General features: G+C 39.3%; 1 protein-coding gene across 3 annotated transcripts in view; it reads right to left on the minus strand.

The window, feature by feature from the left end:
- DIRAS2 (DIRAS family GTPase 2) overlaps positions 1–22,818 on the minus strand; it is a 78,431-nt gene that overhangs the window by 29,245 nt on the left and 26,368 nt on the right. Inside the window, 1 exon segment of one of the 3 annotated variants that reach the window (NM_001194129.3) lies at positions 2,542–2,682. The exons of 1 other annotated variant lie outside the window; for it this stretch is intronic. The gene's annotated coding sequence lies outside the window, so the exon portion shown is untranslated. 3 annotated transcript variants of the gene reach the window in all.

The raw sequence follows: 22,818 nt of genomic DNA on the forward strand, positions 1-22,818 counted from the left end.
TCATGTTTAAATATGTATGCATGAAGTAGTAAATTTAACTCTTAAAAAGCCATCAGCAATTTTGACAACATAACAACCATCGTATTCCCTTTCGGTTGAGCAGCTGTTTTCCTGGAAAAATCAAAACCAAAATCAATTAGTGTCCTACAAATCAGTTCTGCTCTTAAAGAGACATCTGTCCACTCTTAATACTCATACCAGGTAGATAGAATGATGAAAAATAGAGCCAATCCACCCTATGAGTGAGAATTGGAGATGGTTGTTATCTGAATTGAAAGTTACAGATCAACACCAAGCACTTTTCTTACTTAAAACAGCTGGCAGGCAGCCACTCCACCCCAGACAACAGAATGGTCCTCTCACAAAGAAATTCTCTGGTAGAAAAATGTAAGGCATTTGTCATAGCGAAATGATGATTTTGCTTAAATCAATAGGTTAATTTTGAACATATCAACTCTGGTCTCCAAATTAGAAGAAGAATGAACGATACTTTTTATTATCACAGATACACTCTCTTTTTGACAAAAGCACCCTAGTTGTTTCTTAAAAGGTTTTAATTTTTCAGTAAGATATGCAGTATTTACCACTGAAATAATACATTTCCAATACAGTAAAAGTCATGTGTGGTGTATAGGATACGAACAACATACAATAAATAATCTCTTAAAAAAAAAGTCTCCTCCACTCTTCTCGTGAGGAAACTGCTTTGCTGAGAACGCTGGGTCGTTAGACACAAGCTGAAAAGTGACTTCCACAACTTGGCATTCAATCTGTATGTTTTCTGAGTCGCCTCTTAGGAACAACTCTATTGAAGCTGTAACAAAGAAAGATTCTGGAGGTTTCTACAATAACCATGAATACATACTTCCCATTTGCAGGGATCACTGAAGTGTGAGCAGCAGTTCTGTGCCTTGGAATAGACAGCAATTCCCCCTTCTTTCCCCTTCCTTTCCCTGTGCTTGCCTGGGACTATTACCAAATTAAATGCCATCTGTTAAATGGGATGAAAATGTTTCCTTGCCACTGTATCTTTTATTTCTATAAAATGAACTATGTGTCTTCCTGTCCCCGGCCCACAAAGCCTCCTGCATTTCCAGAGATAGATAAAGTTGTGGACAATTTGCAATTTCAGGCAATAACCAAGAAGAAAAAAAAGTATGATTTCCCCTACAAATTTGTTAAATTTATTCTAATTTTATCCTCCCCTTTTCTCTCCCTCCCACTCCACCTCCTCAAATCCAAATGCCACTGGAAATGGAGCGCATTGTGACTGATTTGGAATGTAAAATGCTCCAGACTTTTAGCGTTACCTAGAAAATCTTCCTTAAAAATAATATTTTTGAAAATTTTTAGTTTGAAGCAGGAAAGTTCTGACAGGCTAGACTAGCTTCTCACATCCTAAGGGATCTATTTAAAAGATAACAAGGGCAAATATGTAAAATAAGTTCCCAGGGAAGGCAAGCTGTGTCTCTGCACAGTAGGAAGAAACTGAATTCCACCGCAATGTTGTATTCCAACATTCAATAGATGTAACAGATGATTCACAGAGCTTCTAGTTTAAAAGTCTCCCAAACCCACATAGAAGGTGAATTGGAGTTTGGAAGAGGAAAAACAGCATTTTTCAAGAGAGGACGAAAGAGGCAGGTTCCCACACCGCCGGAAGCCAGCACTGCTTTGCAGGCGAGCCTGGGAGCTGTCAGCAGTCATTGTCATCTGATGGGAAACCAGTCTTACAACTGAGGACTGGATGCAGCCCCTTGCCCATCTTCTGCTCTTACAACAAGGAAGCGGAAAGAAACCCACGTAGATATCATGAAACACGTTCTTTAAGAAGACAGACAAAAGATTTAGACAGGTCTCAGCCAAGCGCATGAAGTGAAGCAGTCGAGGATGAAAGCATGCCGAACCAAACGGCCGTCTCTAGCGTGCTTGGCATTTTTCTCACTTTAGATCACATCTTCTTACTCTTTTCCTAAATCCATTAAACTTCCACATTAACAGAAACACCTGCACCGTAGAATTTTCTAAAACGGTAAATCCTGTTTTGGAAGGAATCCCTAATAATATGTAAGATACAGATTTTTTAAAAAGAACATGTTTTAGACAAGGGTCGCATGATGCTCACCCTCCCTAACAAGGATACAAAAATGCAGGTTTCTTCCCCCTTTACCAACTCCAGTACACGCTGACTAGCCCTCCCAGAGAGCGGTAATCCCTTTCCAGGGGCTGCAAACAATCATGCCAAAGCCACCCGTGCCCAATGCGGACACAGCGAAGCCACGGCAGAAGGGGGAAATCGGTTACCTGGGGAAGAACACAACTCCGCTCAGAGCTTCTTCAGAGCTCCGCTCGCGCAGGACAGGGCAGCGCAGGGTGTGTGGATGCGGCTCCTCCCGGAGGCAGGCGCAGCGCGCTCCCTCCCGCCGCTGTGACGATGCTGTCAGCTGCTCGCCCGCCGTGCGCCCTGCACCGCCCGCCGTCCGTGCGCCCTGCGCCCTGCGCTCTGCGCTCTCGCGCTCCACCCGCCCGCAGCCCCTGCACCTGCGCTGGCCTGAGCCGCGCCGGCCTGGCACTGTCACCGCCGCTGCACGCTCCTCCTACTCTCTTCAATCTCTGCCTTCTCAGATGTGCCAACTGCTGCAGAGGCTGCTGTTCCTGCTTAAATGGCGCCTGCTCGCCTCCAAAGAGCTTTTAGGTGCCACCTACTGCATGCTCCTGGAATAGATGGCGAGGACTGGAATTTTCTGATAATTTAATGAATTAAAATAATTCCGTTGAAAGGGAACCAGATTCTTTTGTTCGCATTTCCAACTATAATTACTACTAACCATATAGACTTTTTTTTCCATTTCCAGATTTTAACTTTTAAAAACCAACTCATTTAAAGGCAGACGAAATGCCCTGACCCATACCATAGCCAACCACACAGCGTAGATTAATATATGCTAATTTAATAGAATCCTATGACAACACCGCTATTGGCAAGCTTGGATTAGAATTGCCTTTTCACTGAGTGGTTTCACATTAGCATTTCAAGGAAATAACCACGTTTATTTCCTGACATTGATAAACAATTTTGTCAAAGACGCATTGATTAAAAACAGGTGAATCAGCAAGAAAAAAGATTAATGGCTAACAATTCTGTGCAGGCATTTTTAAAAGTGCTTTAGTGTAACATTGATCCATGTTAAATTTAAACTACAGACTGAAGGAAGATTTCTTCTCTTGGTTATATTACTCATTCTTTTGTAACACCAAATATGCTAAAAGACTTAAGCAAAATTAATATTCTGTAGTTCTTTACATTTGATTGGTGTTGTAGAATCCTATTTATCGGTTTTAATCCCGTCTTCACTTTCTAAATAATTAAAACATGTTAACCTTTGAAGTTCATTTCCAAAGTAAAATTCTGCCCTGCTATTCACAGGAAATATGTGTTTTAAAAATCATACTTAAAAACTATACATTTTACAACTTGTAGTCGAGAAAACTTATTTTATTCCCCAGTTCGTCCTAATTATGGCCTTGATCCTACGGCCATTGGAATACAAAAATAAAAATATACTGTTTTTACTAAAGCCATTTAAGGCTACTGTCAATAAACCTGCCCCTACACTAATGATGTGTGAAAGCAGAGTGATCACCCTGTCCTCCACGGTCTCCTCTTCATTACAAACGAATGTATCCCACTCAGAAACCCATCCCAGAGGAGGCTCCAAATACGATGACAGTGGATTCTGGGCACCGTCTGATGCAGTTTCTGGGTCCTGAGACAACCATCCAGCTTTACAAGTCAGGATGTTGTTTTCCATGACAACCAAAATGTAGGTTATCAGGTTAAATGACAAAATGGAATTTAAGAACTCAACAAAGGAGGGTAAAAAGATTAAAGAAGTCAAAATGCTGAAGGCAAAAATCCAGTGCTAGCGTGGAATCAGGGAGAGCAAATCAGGAGCTAATAAAGAGAGCCAGTTCTAGGCTGAATATCCCACAATGCAGAAGAATCCTGCCTTTTGCCACATGCCATCATTATTTGTTCTGAGAATGTGAAGCAGAGGCCCAGAGGCCTCATTTAAACAAGGAGCAACTCACTTAAAACAATGTCTCCAGCCTCTTTGGCACTCCCTACGATCCCTAACCTTTCATCAGCCAGAAGGAGCAGATTGCTTCCAAATTCCTCCTTTTACTTCCCCTTAATTTATATCCTTTTAAGAGCCTGTCCCATTTGCTTCTAGGCTAGGGGATCCTGACATCTGCCTGCACATTAGAATCAGCAGGGGAGCTATAAATACATTTTAAAACAAGGTCCAACTTCCAGCCCAACTCGTGCCACAACTGGCACAGGACCTCTGTGGACAAGACCCAAACATCCATATATTTCAATGTGTTTATGTGAAGTTGCTGTTCGTGTCCTCAAAAAATTCATATGATGACATTCTAGTTACCAATGTGAGGAGGTGGGACCTCTACGCAGAGCTCTCATGAATGGGATTAGTGTCCTTATAAAAGAGGGCCCAGAGAGCTAAGGCATCGTCTATGAACCAGGAAGCAGACCCTCATCAGACACCAAATCTGCCTTGATCTTGGGCTTTCCAGTCTCCAGAACTGTAAGCTATAAATTTTGGTTGTTTATAGGCTACCCAGTCTATGGTTTTTTTTTTAATAACAGCCAAGAGTAAAACAGAAGTCAAAGTCAAGAACCATTAATCTAGTATAAACCTTTGTTACTCAACGTGAATTCATGGATCTGCAGCATCCACATTACCTGGCAACTTATTAAGAATACAGACTTTTAATCCACACTCCAGAACTTCAGTCTCAGAATCTGACTTTAATAAAATATCCAGGAGATTCCCAAGTTTGGTAGAAGTGGAGAAGCTCCAAGCCAGAGTATCTCAAATACCGCAATATATCAGAATCACCTTGGAGGAGGGGGCTTGTTAAAACACTTCCAGCTGGGCCACACCCTGGTTTTCTGATTCTGTAGGTCCGGAGTGGGGTCCCTGGTAATGCTGATGCTGCTTAGAGCAGGAATCCAGATGAGCTATGCCACTCAGGTCATGCAGAGACCAGTAGCAAATGGTGGTGGGCTGTTCAATGCTCAGGTGGAAGAAACATAACAGTCCTCCATTTTCAACAGTAACTCTATCCAGTGTCACTCCTTTTGGGGAAGCCCCATCCTTCTCCACAGTCTCACAGGTGCACTTTCCCCAGGGTCTTTGGGTGGCTGTAAAAAGAGCCTCTTCAGCCAAGTTCCTGCTTTGTTCTCACAGCTTAGGACTCTGCAAGCTCACACTTGGCCCTTGTGCAAATGAGAAGATGGCCCCTCTCTGTGTGGACACAACCCTTCCCTCTGCCCAGACAGTGCGTGGCTTGAGGGGCAGAAGACCCTTTGTACAAAGAACTTTCTGGACAGGTGCAGGCACTCTGGGTACCCAGCTGGGTGAAGGATGCACCTGCTGAGCCCCAGGCCACTCTCACCCTCTGCTGGTCACCTTGTACATTATACAAACTGCACATCCCTCAAGGTACACATCAGCTCTGCTCCCCTACCAGGCCAGCATGGTCTGTGTGATGGCTCGTAGCTCCATTTATGACCTTGGTCCACAGAGTGCCAGACACTGCCGACAAAGAGGAAGGGCCAAATTTTGACACTGGGGACACAAACTAAGGGAGAAGGCAGTAAATGCACTGATCAGGTGCTAAGCAAGCAAGCATGCAGTGAATGAAAACACACGCCTTTGGACTATGTTCTCCATGGGTCTCTTTGTCTTACTTTTATCCTGTTCTCTCTAAGACAGTGGTTCTGGGGACCAGCAGTATCAGCAACCCTGGGAAGTTGTTATAAATACACATGTCCGCTCCACCCTGGACCTATTGATTCAGAAACTCTGAAGGTGGAGCCCAGCTATCTGCTTTTTAGCAAACATTCCAGGTGATTCTGGTGCACAGCAGAGTTTGAAACTCATCGCACTACAATTTTTTTTTAATTATACATTTAGCAAATGCCCTGTCAACATATCTCCTCTAAAATTCTTGAAAAGTTACCATGCTGGTAGAATGTGCTCCGGGGAACAATGCACCCCATCCTCTGCGATGTTTCGGTAATGAAGACTTAGCAGATTTTCCTGACATCACAACATTGGTTTCTTCCCAGCTGTCCCTTCTCAAGTTCTACCATACAAGGGTGGGGCACAGGCCTCTGCTGCCCAGAGGACACTCCATTTCCCAGCAGTCTTGTCACCAGCCAGGATGCCCACCTCCAGGACTGGCCCAGGTCTCTCTGTACCTCAAGCCCCAGTCACCATGCCCTCCTCAACAGGGTCACTCCATCCTAATCTCTGGAGGAGCCAAATCCTGGAAACTAAGGTCACAGCCCTGAAGTGCAAAATGCTCTGCAGATCTCGGAGAAAGGAAGCACATAAAGGCTTGCCCCCAGAATGGAAGAAGAAAATAAAATTTTCCTTTCATTCTTGTCCATGAGTTAACTGGTCCAAACATAAGAGCTCTGAAGTTGGGGTGGCCCTTCAAAGACAGCCCATATTGAGGCAAGAAAGCCACCCTGGATCAGTCATTGTCTGTGTGCCGTCTCTCCTCACTCCTCAGGAATATAATTTTGGGCAAGTTGGCTGTCTTCAGCAGAAGGTAATGTCAAGGAAGGGAGTCAGCTGAGAGCCTTCTGCAGTGATACTCCAAAATTATAGATATGTGATATTTAAAAACTAGTTTTAGCTCAATGAGCTTCAAACCCTTCTGTGCATCAGAATCACCTGGATTGTTTGCTAAAAAGCAGATTGCTGAGCTGCACCTTCAGAGTTTCTGAATCAGTAGGTCCAGAGTGGGACTGAAATGTGTATTTCTATTGTATTGCCACTGGTGCAATAAGAGCTTCAGTCCTGCGTGATGGATAAGGTTGTGCCCAATGGCATCCCCCACAGTCCCCAAGGGTGACTTTTAGAGGGTGGTGCCATTTTGTTGCAAATAGAATCTCAGAAGTAGGTCTTCTTTGCAGCAGATAAAGCTATAGTGTTATTCCATTGGCTTCAATCCTGATTCTCTATTTTTAATCATCCCTTCAGGCTGTACCACCCAACTGTACTAGATGCTCTTAAGTTTAACAAGGTTTCACCGTTCTTCTTCCTTCCTTCCTTTGATACCATGTGTGCCCCATTAATCTTTTCAGCTTACCCGAGCTACACAGATGCTAAAGCTGACATCTGTTCTCCGTAATCTCAGAGAGTTTCTCATCCCTGCCTTATGTGAGGTTGACCTAGTTTTCTCGGTCTACTCAAAATATTAGTGAACATGAACAGATGATTATATGCATAAAATGTAACTCTGCGCACTAACATTGCTGGATCCAACCCATCACACTCCTCTCCTTCCCTCCTCCCCAAACCTTCCACTACATCCTCTGGAATGCTTGTGTCCTATTCATAAACTTCTTTGTGGAAGGACTGTTCTCCAGGTCCCTGCTTCTGGTCACATCTCAAGCAGAAGTTCTCCTTCCTCTGGTCTCATGGTCTTTTCTGGGCCATATCTTCTACTCCCAGCGGCAAAATCTTGCCTCTTTTTGGATGATGTCATTCTCTTTTCTTCATCCTGTCATCATCTGCCATCCTTTTGGCCTGGTGGTCTTCCTCTCTACCCGGCTGCCTGAAAGATTCACCACACCTCTGGCCTCTATTGTCATGGTTCTCCCTTTCCCCGTTGACATTTCCTGCACCACACTCCAGCTGTCCTGCAGATAGTCATATCCTGCTCCCCAGCATCACAATAGAATATGGGTTTCAAGCATCCTAATTCCAGGCCAGTCACATAGCTATGCCTCTTCAGCAGGCCTATGTCTCCCCTATGCTCAGGATCTCTTCTTTCTAGGTATCTGTCTCTTCCACACCCTCACTTCTCCCTGTCTGTTAGATCTTCTCCATTTGTATAAGTGGTAGGCAAAAACATTTTCTGTCCCTCTCACTCATTTGTCCCCTCTGAAAAATCAACAAGACTGAAGGAATTACCAGGTGAGTATCAGCTTCCTAAGTGGTCTCCCCGACCTATGTGATCTCCAGTCTGTTCCTGTAGCAGCCAGGATGAGCAGAGCAGGATATTCTAGAGCTTTGAGAATCAAGCCCAAACCTTCATCTGGCTTACAAAGCTCTCACGATCCAGCTGCTTGCTACATCTCCAGTTTTATCTCAGGTCATCTTCCCTACTCACAGATGCCAATGGGCCTGGCTTTCTTTCAATTCTCAAAATTCACCCTGCCCCTCCTCCCACTGGGGCGGCTGCACATACCATTACTTGGCTCTGTGTGCTTTTATGGCCATGGCTGTTTCACCGGATTCCTTGCCTCCAATATACCCCTAAAAATCTTATCCACAGAGAGGCATTCTTTGATCACCTTGTTTAGAGTCTCATCACCTTCTGCTTTGGATTGAATTGTGTGCTCCAAAAAAAGATATGTACAATACTAACCCCTGGTAACTCAAAATGTGATGTTATTTGGAAATGGGGCTGTTACAGATAGAATAGGTTAAGAAGAGGTTATACTGGAGTAGGATGGGCCCCTACGGGGAACACCCCTTATAGAACACATGACTGGTGTCCTTGTAAGAAGAGAGAAAGAGACACACAGAGAGAAAAACATCATGTGACAATGGAGGTAAAGGCTGGAGCGATGCATCTACAAGCCAAAGCATGCCAAAGATTGCCAGCAAACACCAGGAGCTGGGAGAAGTGAGGAAGGATTGTTCCCCAAGGTTTTAAAAGGAACAAGGTTGAAACATGGGTTTTGGACTTCAACCTTCTAGAACTGTGAGACAATACGTCTATCTTTTTTAAACCATCCAGTTTTGATACTTTGTTACAGATGCCCTAGCAAACTAATATACTTCCTGATATGACTAAATATTTGTAACCCTCCCCCAAATTCATATATTTGAAGCCTAAATGCCCAATGTGATAGTATTTAGAGATAGGGACTTTGGAAGGGAATTAGATAATGATGGGGGAGCCTCATATGAGGAGAGACACCAGCACACTCTCTCTCCATGACGTGGGGACACAGCAGTAAGGTGGCTATGTGCATACCTAGAAGACAGCCCTCACCAGACACCAGATTTTGTGGCACATTGATCTTGGAGTTTCATGCGTCCAGAAGTGTGAGAATTAAATTTCTATTGTTTAATCCACGGTCTGTAGTATTCTGTTATAGCAGCCTGGACTGCCCAGGACACTTTCCATCATCCAGCCCCTAGTTTTTGCTTCCTTTATGGTCTAGATTATGATATCTTTATTCTTGTATATCAGTCATTTATATGCTTCTTTTTGTCTTCCCCTTTATTCCATAAGCTCTATGAAGTTAGACACCATGAGTCTTTCTCATCATTTCTTCAGCATGTCAGGTTGAAAAAAAAAATTGAGGGAGGATGTACATAATTGCTACCTCCCTCACTACCTAGATTCTAAAACAATAAAGAACATACCTAAGAATATACAGGAATCAAAATATTTGAGCACGATGGCAAACTAGGAACTCCAGGTTCTTGTTCCCTGTAGAAATATCAAGCAATAACAGACTGAGTGAATAGCTCAGTGAAAGTTCTAGAAGCCGACCAAGGATCTGTAGCAACCAAGTGAATGCCCAATCAAGAAAAAACAAACTCTTAATAGTAGAAAATGGCATTGTGTTTGTGCTCACCTTGCCCCATTCCCTCCCTAGCAGAGTGCCAAAGGAAGCCACTTAATTCCTGGTATCTTTCTTGGGAAAAAAGTAAAAGAATAGGACTTGTTTGCAATGTTGTAGCTTGTCTGGGGACCACCCAAGGAATGGGTTTCTGTCTTTCCTGACTCAGCAATCACACAAGAATGATGGCAGTTTGGATAGTAGGTCAGGGGATATTGAAAGCAGTGGTGGGTATTGGAATGCCTGAAAACTACAGGGGAACTTCAGACCCATAGATATCTGGAAGGAAGATATTATAGGCAGAGAACCACAATAGAACATCTAAGGCCAGGGAAGAAGAAGGGGTGAAACCCCTAGGAAAATTAAGACATGTAAAAACAGTCATGTATATAAGGGTACTGGGAAAATGGCACATACACAGTCCTAGGGAATATGCATCCCCAAAAGAGTCACAGAAGACCTTAAACCTCCATGCCAAGCTGATTAATAAGGATCTATCCTGCATGGAGGCAGTCTGCAAAGTCTGCAGTGTGGCTATTTTTATTTAAATGCCCAATTTTCAACAAAAGTTCACAAAGGATACAATGAAACAGGAAAATATGCCCCATTCACAGGAACAAAATAAATCTGTAAAAACGGATTCTAAAGAAACACTGGCTTTGAACTTACTACACAAAAACTTGCTAAACAAAGACTGTTCTATACATGCTCAAAGAGCCAAAGAAAACATGGACAAAGAACTAAAGGAAATCAGAAAAAAATGACATATGAACAAAATTAGAATATCAGTAAAGAACCAAAACAAAACTTGGGAGCTAAAAAATACAATTACTGAATTAAAAATTTTATCAGAAGGCTTCAACAGCAGATTTTAGCAAGTGGAAAAAAGATTCAGCAAACTTGAAGACAGATCATTTTAAGATATCAAGTCTCAGGAACAAAAAGAAAAAAAAAAATGCAGAAAAGTGAATAGAGCCTAAGGGATTTATGAGGCACCATCAAGCAGACCAATATATACATTAGAGAAACTTCAGAAGAAAAAAGGAGGCAAAAAAAAAATGTCCTAACTTCCCAAATTTGAAGAAAGACATGGATATATAAATGCAAGAATGACAATGAGCTCCAAGTAGACTAAATCCAAAGACGTGAAACTGTTGAAAGTCGAAGACAAAGAATGTTGAAAGTAGCAAGAGAAAAGCAACATGTTATGTACAATGGATCCCCAATAAGATTATCAGCAGATTTCTCAGCAGAAATTTTTCAGGCCAAGAGGCAGTAGGATGATGTATTTAAAGTCCTAAACATAAAACAACTATCAACAAAAACTCTGTATCTCCCAAAACTGTCTTTCAAAAATGAGGCAAAATTAAGACATTCCAAGGTAAACAAAAACTGAGCGAGTCTATTATCACTAGACCTACCCCAAAAGAAATCCTAAAGGAAATTCTTCAAGTTGAAATTAAAGGATGCGAGACAGTAACTTGAAGCCATACAAAATTTTAGAAATCTTTGGTAAAGGTAAATAACTGAGGGGAAAAAATTACATAATAGTAATTTTGTAATTACTATTATGTAATTTTGGTTCTTCACTCCACTTACTATTTTATATAATTTAAAATACAAAAGCATAAAATAATTATAAGTCTATATTAATGAGTACTGTATACAATGGATATAAAATACATAAAGATGTAATTCATGACATTTAATAATATAAAGGGAGGGCAGAGCTGTAAATGACTAGAGGGCTTTTTTTGTTAGACGCAATTGAAGTTAAGTTGTTACACATTTGATATAGATTTTTATAACTTTAGGATGTTATATGCAATCCCCTGGTAAGCACAAAGAAAATATCTGTAAAATATGCACAAAAGAAAATGAGAAAAAAATGAAAATATTCTGCTACAAAAAAAATCAACTGAAAACAAAGGAGGGCAGTAGGAAGAAAATGAGGTCCCCCAAAAAACCTATCATACACATAGAAAAAAATAAAGGGGTAATAGCAAGTTTTATATCATCAATAATTACTTTAAACTCTCCAATCAAAAAGCATAGATTGACAGAATATGCAGAAAAATAAGACACAACTATATGCTATCTACAAAATATTCACTTCAGGCCTAAGAACATGCACAAGTTCAAAGTGAAATAAGGAAAAAAGATGTTCCATGAAAATAGTAACCAAGAGAGCAGAGGGGGCTATACTAAAATTAGAAAAATGGACTTCAAGTCAAAGAATGTTATAAGAGATAAATATATGATATAATGATAAAATTCAATTTATTAAGAAAATATAACAATTACAAAAATATATGCACCAAACATCAGAGCTCCAAAATATAAAAAACAAACATTAACATTAAGGGAAAAGTAGACAACTCTACAGCAATACTAGGAGATATCAATATTCCATTTTAAATAAAAAAATAAAACAACTAAATGAAAGATTAATAAAAAAGCAGAGAGTGAATACACTGTAAAACAACTGGAACTAACAAACACATATATAGCACTCCACCGAACATGAACAGAATTTAAAGTATACATGCAAATTTCTCTGCTAGATTATATATTAGGTCACAAAATGAATCTCAATATTTTTTAAAATGTTGATTGAAATCCATAAAAGTATCTTTTATGTTCACAAAGGAATGAAACTAGAAATCAATGGCAGAAGGAAAACTGGAAAATCCCCAAAACAAAAACCAGTTGATCAAAGAAAAAAATCACAAGAGAAATTATAAAATAGCTAACATAAATGAAAATAAAATTACAACATCTCAAAAGTTATGAGCTGCAATAAAAACAGTGCTAAGGGAAATTTATAGCTGTAAATGCTTACATTAAAAGTGAAAAAAATATCTCAAATTAACAACCTAAACTTTATGCCTTGTATTAATGTGTTCTCACACTGCTAATAAAGACATGCCAAAAACCCGGTAATTTATAAAGAAAAGGGGTTTAATTGACTCACAGTTCCACATGGCTGGGGAGGCCTCACAATCATGGCCGAAGGCAAATGAGGAGCAAAGTCACATTTTACATGTGGCAGCAAGAGAGTGTTTGCAGGGGAACTCCCCTTTATAAAACCATCAGATCTCGTGAGACTTATTCACTATCACAAGAACAGCACCTGCCCCATGATTCAATTACCTCCACCAGGTCCCTCCCACAACAGGTGGGACTTATGGTAGCTACAATTCAAGATGAGATTTGGGTGGGGACACAGCCAAACCATATCAGCCTTAAAGAACTAGAAAAAGAAGAATACACTAAACCCAAAGCTAGCAGAATGAAGGGAATAATAAAAATTAGAGCAGAGATCAACCAAATAGAGAAGAGAGAAACCATAGAAAGTTAACGAAACCAAGAACTGACTTTCTGAAAAGATAAACAAAACTAACAAACCTTTAACTAGATTGATACCTTTTAAAAATAAGAAGACTCAAATTACTAAATTCAGAAATGAAAGAAAATACGTTACTATTAATATTATAGAAATACAAAGGATTATAAAAATGTACTATAAACAACTGTATGCCAAGAAGTCAGATAACCAAGATAAATTAATGAATTCCTAGAAACACAGATAAGACAGAAACATGAAGAAATAGGAAATCTATATATACCTATGACCAATGGGGATATTTGATCAGTAAGCAAAAACTTAACAAATACTTAACAGACAATTCCTCTCAGTCATGTAAAAAATTGTATGAGGCCAGCACTACCCTGATACCAAAGTCAGTTAAAGACACTGTAAGAAAAGAAGTCTACCGACCAATATTCTATATGAATATTGATGCAAAAATATCAACAAAGTACTAGCAAATACAATTCACCAATACATAAAAAGTTATACATCATGTCAAAGTAGGATGTATTTCTGCAATGCAAGGATGATTCAACATATGAAAATCAACCAATCAATGTAATCCACCACATAACTAGAATGAAGAAGGAAAAACACATGTAATCAACACAATTGATGCAAAAAAAATGCATGTGACGAAATTTAACACCCTTTCATGATAAAAATAGTCAACAAGCTAGGAATAGAAAAAAAGAAGCTACTCTAACACAATAAAGGCCATATGTGAAAAACTCACAACTAATATGATAATCATGAAGGACTAAAAGCTTTTTCTCTAAGATTGGGAGCAAAACAAGGATTCTCTCTTTTGCCACTTGTATTCAACACAGTACTGGAAGTCCTAGCTAGAATAATTAGGCAAGAAAAGGAAATCAAATCCAAATTTGAGAGGAAGAAGTAAAATTATTTCCATTAACAGGCACCATGATCTTAGTTGTAGAAAAGCCTACAGATTCCACACACACGCACAAAGAAAACTGTTAGGCTAATAAATGAATTCAACAGAGTTGCAAGAAAGAAAATAACATGTAAGAATGAGTTGTATTTTTATACATTAACAATGAGCAATCTGGCAAGGAAGTTAAGAAACAATTCCATTTACAATGACATTAAAGGAATAAAAATACTTAGAAATAAACTTAACTGATAATGTCAAAGGTTTTTTTGTTTTTTGTTTTTTGTTTTTTTTTTGGAGATGAAGCCTCGCACTGTCACCCAGGCTGGAGTGGAGTGCAATGGCACAATCTCGGCTGACTGCAACCTCTGCCTCCCAGGTTCAAGGGATTCTCCAGCCTCAGCATCCTGAGTAGCTGGGATTACAGGTGCCCACCACCACGCCTGGCTAATTTTTTGTATTTTCAGTAGAGACGGAGTTTCACCATGTTGGCCAGACTGGTCTCAAACTCCTGACCTCAAATGATTCACCCAGCTCGGCCTCCCAGAATGCTGGGATTACAGGCGTGAGCCACTGCACCCAGCCAATGCCAAAGTTTCATACACTGAAAACTATTCAACATTGCTAAAAGAAATAAAATACAAATAAATGGAAAGATATCTCATGTTAATAGATTAGAATACTTAACATCATTAAGATGTTAATATTATCCAAAGCCATCTATAGATTTAATGTAATTTCTATCAAAATCCAAACATTTTTGAAAAAACAGAAGAATTCATATTAAAATTTGTATGGAATTTTAATGGAATCTAAATATCCAAGATAATCTTAAAAAATAGAAGAACAAAGTTAGAGAACTCACATTTCTTGATTTCAAAACTTACTGCAAAGGTATAGCCTCCAAAAACAGTGTACTACTAGCATAAAGACAGACATCTAGACCAATGGAATAGATAGCCCAGAAACAAACCTTCTATATGAGGTTAAGTGATTTTTGTCAAAAATGTGAAGACCATGCAATGCAAAGGGTAAAGAACCATCTTTTCAACAAATGATGCTGGGAAAAGTAGATATCCACATGCAAAAGTATGAAGCTTGAACCTTACCTTATACCATGTACAAAAATTATATGAATCAAAGGTCCAAACCATAAGAACTAAAAGTATAAAACTCTTAGAAGAAAACAGAAAAAGAAATTCCAGTTTTTAGTTCAGCATGTAAGGAGCTTCAAAGTTATTACTCCTTCCATCCTAAAAACAAGTAAAAAACCTGAAGAGACTGAAAAGTCAACAACTCTTCTTGGATCTGAAAGAGAGGAGAGGACAAAGAACAAACCACTGCCCCCAAGACTGTAAAGATAGGCAGAAAAATACAAAGAGTCACAGCTTACCAGCAGAGACTCAAGAGGGAACACCACCATGGGACTCAGTGCTGGCGTAGAAAAACCTGAACTGTAATTGACAAACTGCCAGAGAGTGAGTACATAACTCTGAGAGTTAAAAACTTCAGGGGGATTCATCATAAGGCCTCCACAATATTGTGAGATTTACCCCCAGGAAATCAGCCAGATTCCCACATAAATATCAGAGAAAAATCTCCTTGTACTTGCAGCAGGGAGAAGAAAAAAAGAAGCATTTTGAAATACACCAGTGTATTCTGTTCCTCTGAACAAGTCCTGCACTCAGAAGAAACTAATTGACCAGAGTCTAACTTGCTGGGGTATTATTAGAGCCTAAGTGACACAGGTGAAAGGAAATACCCAACTCGAGTTTCCTCTGGTCTTCCACATTGGGAAGGGAAATACCCAACTCTCGCCCGCTCTAGCCATCCTGTGGCCCTGCTAAGAAGGGAAAATAAAACTGAGAAATACATGTGAAGTTCACAGACTATAGCCACATACTCACTAGAAGATCTAAATAGAGGTCTACTGAACACTTTCTCTCTCCTACACCTCATCACCACATTATGAAGACTTATTAATAGGAATTTCTTTTGCAAAGTACATCGTATTGGACTATTTTTAAAAATTACAAGGCACACTAGAAAGAAAAAAAATAAAAAACAACATGATCTGAAGACATAGAGCAAATATCTGAACCAAACAGTGGCAAGGAGGTTGGAATTATTAGACAGAATTTAAAACAACTGGAATTAATATGCTAATGGTTCTAATGGGCAAAGTAGACAACATGCAAAAGCAGATAGGCAGTATAAGCAGAGAGATGAAAATCCTAAGGAATAACTAAAAATATATATATATATATAGGAGGTTAAAAAAAGAACTGTAACAGAAACAAAGAGTACTCTTCATGAGTTCATTAGTAGAAAGGACATAGTTGAGGACAGAATACCAGAGCTTGAAGACATGACAATAGAAGCTTCCAAAACCGACAAGTGAAGAAAACAAAGCTTGAAATAAACAAAACTGAATAGCCAAGGACGGTAGGACGGCACAAAAAGTATACTCTACGCATAATGGGAATACCAGAAGAAGAAAGAGAGACAGGAACAGAAGAAATATTTGAAAAAATTAGAAAAAAGTGTTATGACATTAAATTTAGCAATGACACCAAAATATATCACATCAACAGAACAGGCAACAAAATGAAAAATGGAGAGATGGATTGCATCATAATTAAAATCTCCATGCATCAGGACACAATCAACAGAGTAAAAAGCCAACACACAGAATGGGAGAGAATATTTGCAAATTATACATCTGATAAGGGGTTAATATCCAAAATCTAAAGAACTTCCACACCTGAACAATAACAACAAATGATGGAGAAATGTGAAAAGAACTTGAACAGACATTTCTCCAAGGAAGACATACAAATGGCCAATAAGCATATGAAAAGATGCTCAATATCACTCATCATTAAGGAAATGCAAGTCAAAATGAAATGAAAATACCTTTACATCCATTAGGATGGCTAATTAAAAAAAAAAAAAAAAAAAAACAGAGGGTCACAAGTGGCTCACACCTGTAATCCCAAAACTTTGGGAGGCCGAGGCAGGCAGATCACCTGAGGTAAGGAGTTCAAAATCAGGCTAGCCAACATGGTGAAACGCTGTCTCTACTAAAAATACAAAAATTCACTGGGCGTGGTGGCGGGCGTCTATAATCCCAGCAATTTGGGAGGCTGAGGCAGGAGAATAGCTAGAACCCGGGAGGCAGAGGTTGCAGTGAGCCGAGATCATGCCACTGCACTGCAGCCTGGGTGACAGAGCGAGACTCTGTCTCAATAAATAAATAAATAAATAAATAAATAAATAAAAAACAGAAAATAACAACAGTTGGTGAGAATGTGGGGAACCATTGCTGGAAATGTAAAATGATGCAGCCACTCTGGAAAACAGGATGATGGTTCCTCAGAAACTCCCACATAGATTTCCCATGTGATCTTGCAATTCCACTTCTGGATACATACTCAAAACATTGAAAGCAGCAGCTCAAGCATATATTTGATATATTTGTACACCAATGTCCACAGCAGCATTATTCACAATAGCCAAAATGTGGGATAAATTCAAATGTCCATTGACAGATGAATGGATAAACAAAATGTGGTATAGATATATAATAAACTATTATTAATCTTCCCAAAAAGAGGAAATTCTGCCACATGCTACAACATGGATGAGCCTTGAGAACATTAAGGTAAGTGAAACAAGCCAATCACAAAAGCCAATCGCACGAATACTGTGTGACTCCACTTGCATGAAGGGTCTAGAATAGTCAAATTCATAAAGACAGAAAATAGAATCGTGGTCGCCAGGGGTTGGGCGAAGGGGGAGCAAAAAGTTATAGTTTGATGGGGACAGAGTGTCAGTTTTGCAAGATGACGAGTTCTAGAAACGAATGGTGGCAATAGCTGTGCAACAATATTAATGTACTTAATGCCACTGAACTGTACATTCAAACATGGTTAAAGTGGTGAATTTTATGTTACGTGTATCTTACAATTTTTTGAAAGCATATACAGAAGTGAAGGTGAGAACAAAATAGCGCTATCATCATTTAAGGCTGATATTACCAAATATGTCATATCTTCAGACAAGTGAGCTTAATGTTATACTACTGAACTCTTGAGTTTAGAGATTTGCCTGCCCAATCACAGGCTGCATGGAACTCCTGTTAGCTGTGTCCCGCTAGGGGCCTGGCGCTGTAAAACTCTCAGTGGGGAGGAGCAGAACAGAAAACATATGCTTCCCACAGTCCAAGGGACATCAAGGTGAATTTGGACCCAAAGCAAAGGGAGACTAGAAATTGAGGAGAGTGCCATTTGATGTCTTCTTGCATTTGGTATAATTTAATTTGTCACTGTTTTGCACCATGACCTCATTAATACTGTCCCTCCCCACCTGCTTCCACCCCACCCAGATATTCTAATTGTGTTGGCCCTTTTTTCCCATCTCTCTCTTTGCAAAAAGAAACATTTCTTTAACATATCTTTTCCATCTTTTTACTCGTTCTTGTTACGGAAATATATATATTTTTTCAAAGATCTCTTTTTGGAAGGCTGCTGGCAACTTGATCTAATTTCTACTGATTGTTTTCTGGGCTTGCTGTAACTCTGAAGTGGATTAGGAAGGGAAGAGACTAGAGACAGAGAGACAAGTCAGGTGAGACATCAGGAACTGCAGAGGGGAGAGATGAAGGGCTGAACTGAGGCAGCAACAGGGCACAGAAGTTAGGGAGAATTGATACTTAAGAAAGTAGACAGTCCAAGGTTTGACGGCCAGAGATGGGAGAGCACAAATGTATTCTCAAGTTCATGCCTTGCTGCAGAGATCCTGGTACGACTAAAACTAGCTGGAAGGATTTGGATACTCTAGATGTTCACTCTCTGCTGTAAAATTTTTTAACATTAAAGAATTTTCTTTAAAAAAAAAAAAACCGTAATTACTGTAATCCTAGCACTTTGTGAAGCAGAAGCAGGCCGATTTCTTCAGTCCAGGAGTTTAAGACCAGCCTGGGCAACATGGTGAGACTCCACCTCTACAAAAAAAAATACAAAAAATTAGCTGGGCATGATGGCACATGCCTGTAGCCCCAGCTGCTTGGGATGTTGAGGTGGAAGGACCTCTTGAACCCAGAAGGCAGATGTTGCAGTGAGCCAGGATCACACCACTGCACTCCAGCCGGGGTGACAGACCAAGACACTGTTTCAAAAACAAACAAACAAACAAACAAAAACAAAACCCTAAGTAAGCAGTTAAAATGATGAAATGTAGTTGGAGAAAAAAAGTAAGTGTAATCATAAACAAAGAGGATGCTGGAAGTAAAAATTTCAATTCCGACGGGTAGGCAAGGAGGGCATGGAAGAACTGCCTCGAATGCATCTGTTCTCAAGGAGGCAGCCTTCGTGAGATGGGATGGCACCAGTTGTGACAGCAAGATTAAGGAGTTAGTTTATGAAGGCTACTTGAATCAAATAAGAAATGCACTAAGGGAAATTAGTTTTCCTACTAAATGCACTGGCTATATATTTCTTGAATATTATTCTAGAGATTGTGATGAGGCATCTGTTATTTTGACAACGTTCAAAAAGAGAATGTATTAAATTTAGCATGAACTTTAAAAAATATTTTGATTGTGGTAAAACATATATAATATAAAATCTACTATTTTAACTATTTTCAAGTGTACGATTAAGTTGAATTAGGTACACTCTCATTGTTTCGAAACCATTACCACTATCCATCTCCAGACCTTTATTATTATCCCAAACTGAAAATCTGTACCCATTAAATAATAACTCCATATTTCCCCTTTCCCCATCCCCTTTTCTATTTTCTGTCTCTATGAACCTGACTATTCTAAATACCTCATATAAGTGCAACCATAGTTTTTTCTGTGTCTGGATTATTTCACTTTACGTTTTTAAGGTTTATCCATATTACAGTATGAATAAGAATTACTTGGTCAGAGAGGTGGTTCACGCCTGCAATCCCAGCACTTTGGGAGGCTGAGGCGGGCGGATTGCCTGAGGTCAGGAATTCAAGACCAGTCCGGCCAACATGGTGAAATCCCATCTATACTAAAAATACAAAAAAATTAGCTGGGCATGGTGGCGTGCACCTGTAATCCCAACTACTCGGGAGGCTGAGGCAGGGGAATTGCTTGAACCAGGGAGGTGGAGGTTGCAGTGAGCCAAGATTGCGCCACTGCACTCCAGCCTGGGCAACAGAGCGACACTCCATCTCAAAATAAAAAACAAATAAAAATAAAAATAGAAACAAGAATGATTTACGTCTGAGTAATACTCCATCATATGTACAGAACCCATTCACTTATCCAGCTACCCATCAATGAACATTTGGGTAGTTTCCACCTTTAGCTATCGTGTTCATAGGCATGCTTTTATGAACACTGGTGTACAAGTATCTTTTTAAGTCCCTGCTTTCAATTCTTCTGCGTAGATATTCGAAAGTGGAATTGCTGGATTATATGGAAATTCTGTTTGATTTTTTGAGGAACTACCATATTATTTTCCGCAGTAGCTGCACCATTTGACATGCCCTACCAACAGTTCTCTACATTGTTGACATCACTTATTATTTTCTGTTTTGTTTTTTATATTAGCTGTCCTAACAAATATGATTTGCAGTTTTGGTTTGTATTTCATTGCAGTTTTGGTTTGTATTTCCCTAATTATTAGTGATGTCAAACATCTTTTCATGTGCTTAATGGCCATTTACACATCTTACTTGTAGAAGTGTCTGTTCAAGTTCTTTGCCCTTTTATAAACGATTTTCTTGTCATTGAGTTGTAGGATTTCTTTGTATAATCTGGTTATCATCCTTTATCAAATGCATGATTTGCAAATATTTTCTCATTCTGTGTGTTGCCTTTTTACTCCGTTGATACAGGCCTTTGATAAACAAAAGTTTTTCATTTTCATGAAATCCAATTTATCTACATTTTTGTTGCCTGCTCTGGTGTTGTACCCAAGAGATCATTGCCTAATTCAAGATTACAAGGATTTATTTATATGTTTCCTCCTATGAGTTTTTTGTTTGTTGTTTGTTTGTTTGTTTTTAGAGGGCATTTTGCTCTTGTTGCCCAGGCTGGAGTGCAATGGTATGATCTTGGCTCACCGCAACCTCTGCATCCTGGGTTCAAGCAATTCTCCTGCCTCAGCCTCCTGAGTAGCTGGGATTACAGGCACAAGCCACCACGTACAGCTAATTTTGTATTTTTAGTAGAGACGGGGTTTCACCATGTTGGCCAGGCTGGTCTTGAACTCCTGAACTCTGTTTCAGCTCTAGGTAAGGTTAAATCATTCTCCTGTAATCTGAATTGTCAGATTCCCCAGGGCAGATACTGTTCAGAGGCAGACATTTCCCCCTCTCACACTTAGAGAATTCACAGTTTTTTGGCTGTCTCACAGAGTTTGCAGCAGGACGCTGCTTCTTTCAAAGGATCTATGAATTGTTATAGCCTTCCTGGTATGTTCCCATGATGGTTCTTGGAGCAAAAGTTTACAGTGTGAGTCTCCACATGCTGTCTGTCTGTCCAAGTGGAAGCTAAATGTTAGTCCTGTCTTCTAGCTACCATTTTATTCCCTAATCCCCTCTAATGTACCTTTCGATTTCTTCTTTGATCCAATTTAAGAGTGTGTAGTTCTTACAAATTCATGGATTTTTCAGTTTTACTTCTATTATTCTTTTACAGTTTCACTCCATTTTTATCAGAAAAGATACTTTGTATACTTACAATTTTTTTAATTAATAAGGCTTGTTTTGTGACCTAACACATGGTCTATCCTAGGGCATATTTTATATTTGCGCTTGAGACAACTTAATTCTACCATTTTGTTATTTGATTTTAATATGTCTTACGGTCCATTTGTCTGTCATTCTCTTCATTACTGCCTTCATTAGTGTTTACTCTTTGTAGTGATACATTTTACTTCATTTTTTTTCTTTTTGTGTATTTTCTTTTTTTAACTTTTAAGTTCAGGTCTACATGTGCAGGTTTGGGACATAGGTAAATTTGTGCCTTGGGGGTTTGTTGTATAGATTATTTCATCACCCAGGTATTAAGCCTAGTGCCCATTAGTTATTTTAGTTACTTTTCCTGACCCTTTCCCTCCTCCCACTTTCCAACCTCTGATAGGCCCCAGTGTCTGTTGTTCTCCTCTATGTGTCCATGTGTTCTCATCATTTAGCTCTCACTTATAAGTGACAATATGTGGTATTTGGTGTTCTGTTCTTGTGTTAGTTTGCTAAAAATAATGGCTTCAAAATCCTTCCATGTGTCTGCAAAGGACATGATCTAATTCTTTTTATGGCTGCATAGCATTCCATGATGCATATGTACCACATTTTCTTTATCCAGTCAATCACTGATGGGCATTTGGTTGAGTCCATGTCTTTGCTATTGTGAATAGTGTTGCCATGAACATACATGTGCATGAGTCTTTGTAATAGAACAAGTTACATTCCTTTGGGTATATACCTAGTAATGGGATTGCCAGATTGAATGGTATTTCTGTCTTTAGGTCTTTGAGGAATTGCCACAGTCTTCCATAATGGCTGAACTTATTTTCATTCCCACTGACAGTGTATAAGCATTCTTTCTCTTCACAACCTGTCCAGCATCTGTTATTTTTTGTCTTTTTAATAATAGCCATTCTGACTCATTCTGACTCACTGAGATGTTATCTCATTGTGGTTTTGATTTGCATTTCTATAATGCTCAGTGATATTGAGCTTCTTTCATATATTTATTGGCCACATGTACATCTTCTTTTGAGAAGTGTCTATTCATGTCCTTTGCCTACTTTTTAATGGAGTTGTTAATTTTTTTGTAAATTTGTGTAAGTTCTTTATAGGTGCTGGATATTAGACATTTGT

The sequence above is a fragment of the Macaca mulatta genome, chromosome 15, assembly GCF_049350105.2.
Source record: "Macaca mulatta isolate MMU2019108-1 chromosome 15, T2T-MMU8v2.0, whole genome shotgun sequence".
Taxonomy (NCBI): Eukaryota; Metazoa; Chordata; class Mammalia; order Primates; family Cercopithecidae; genus Macaca; species Macaca mulatta.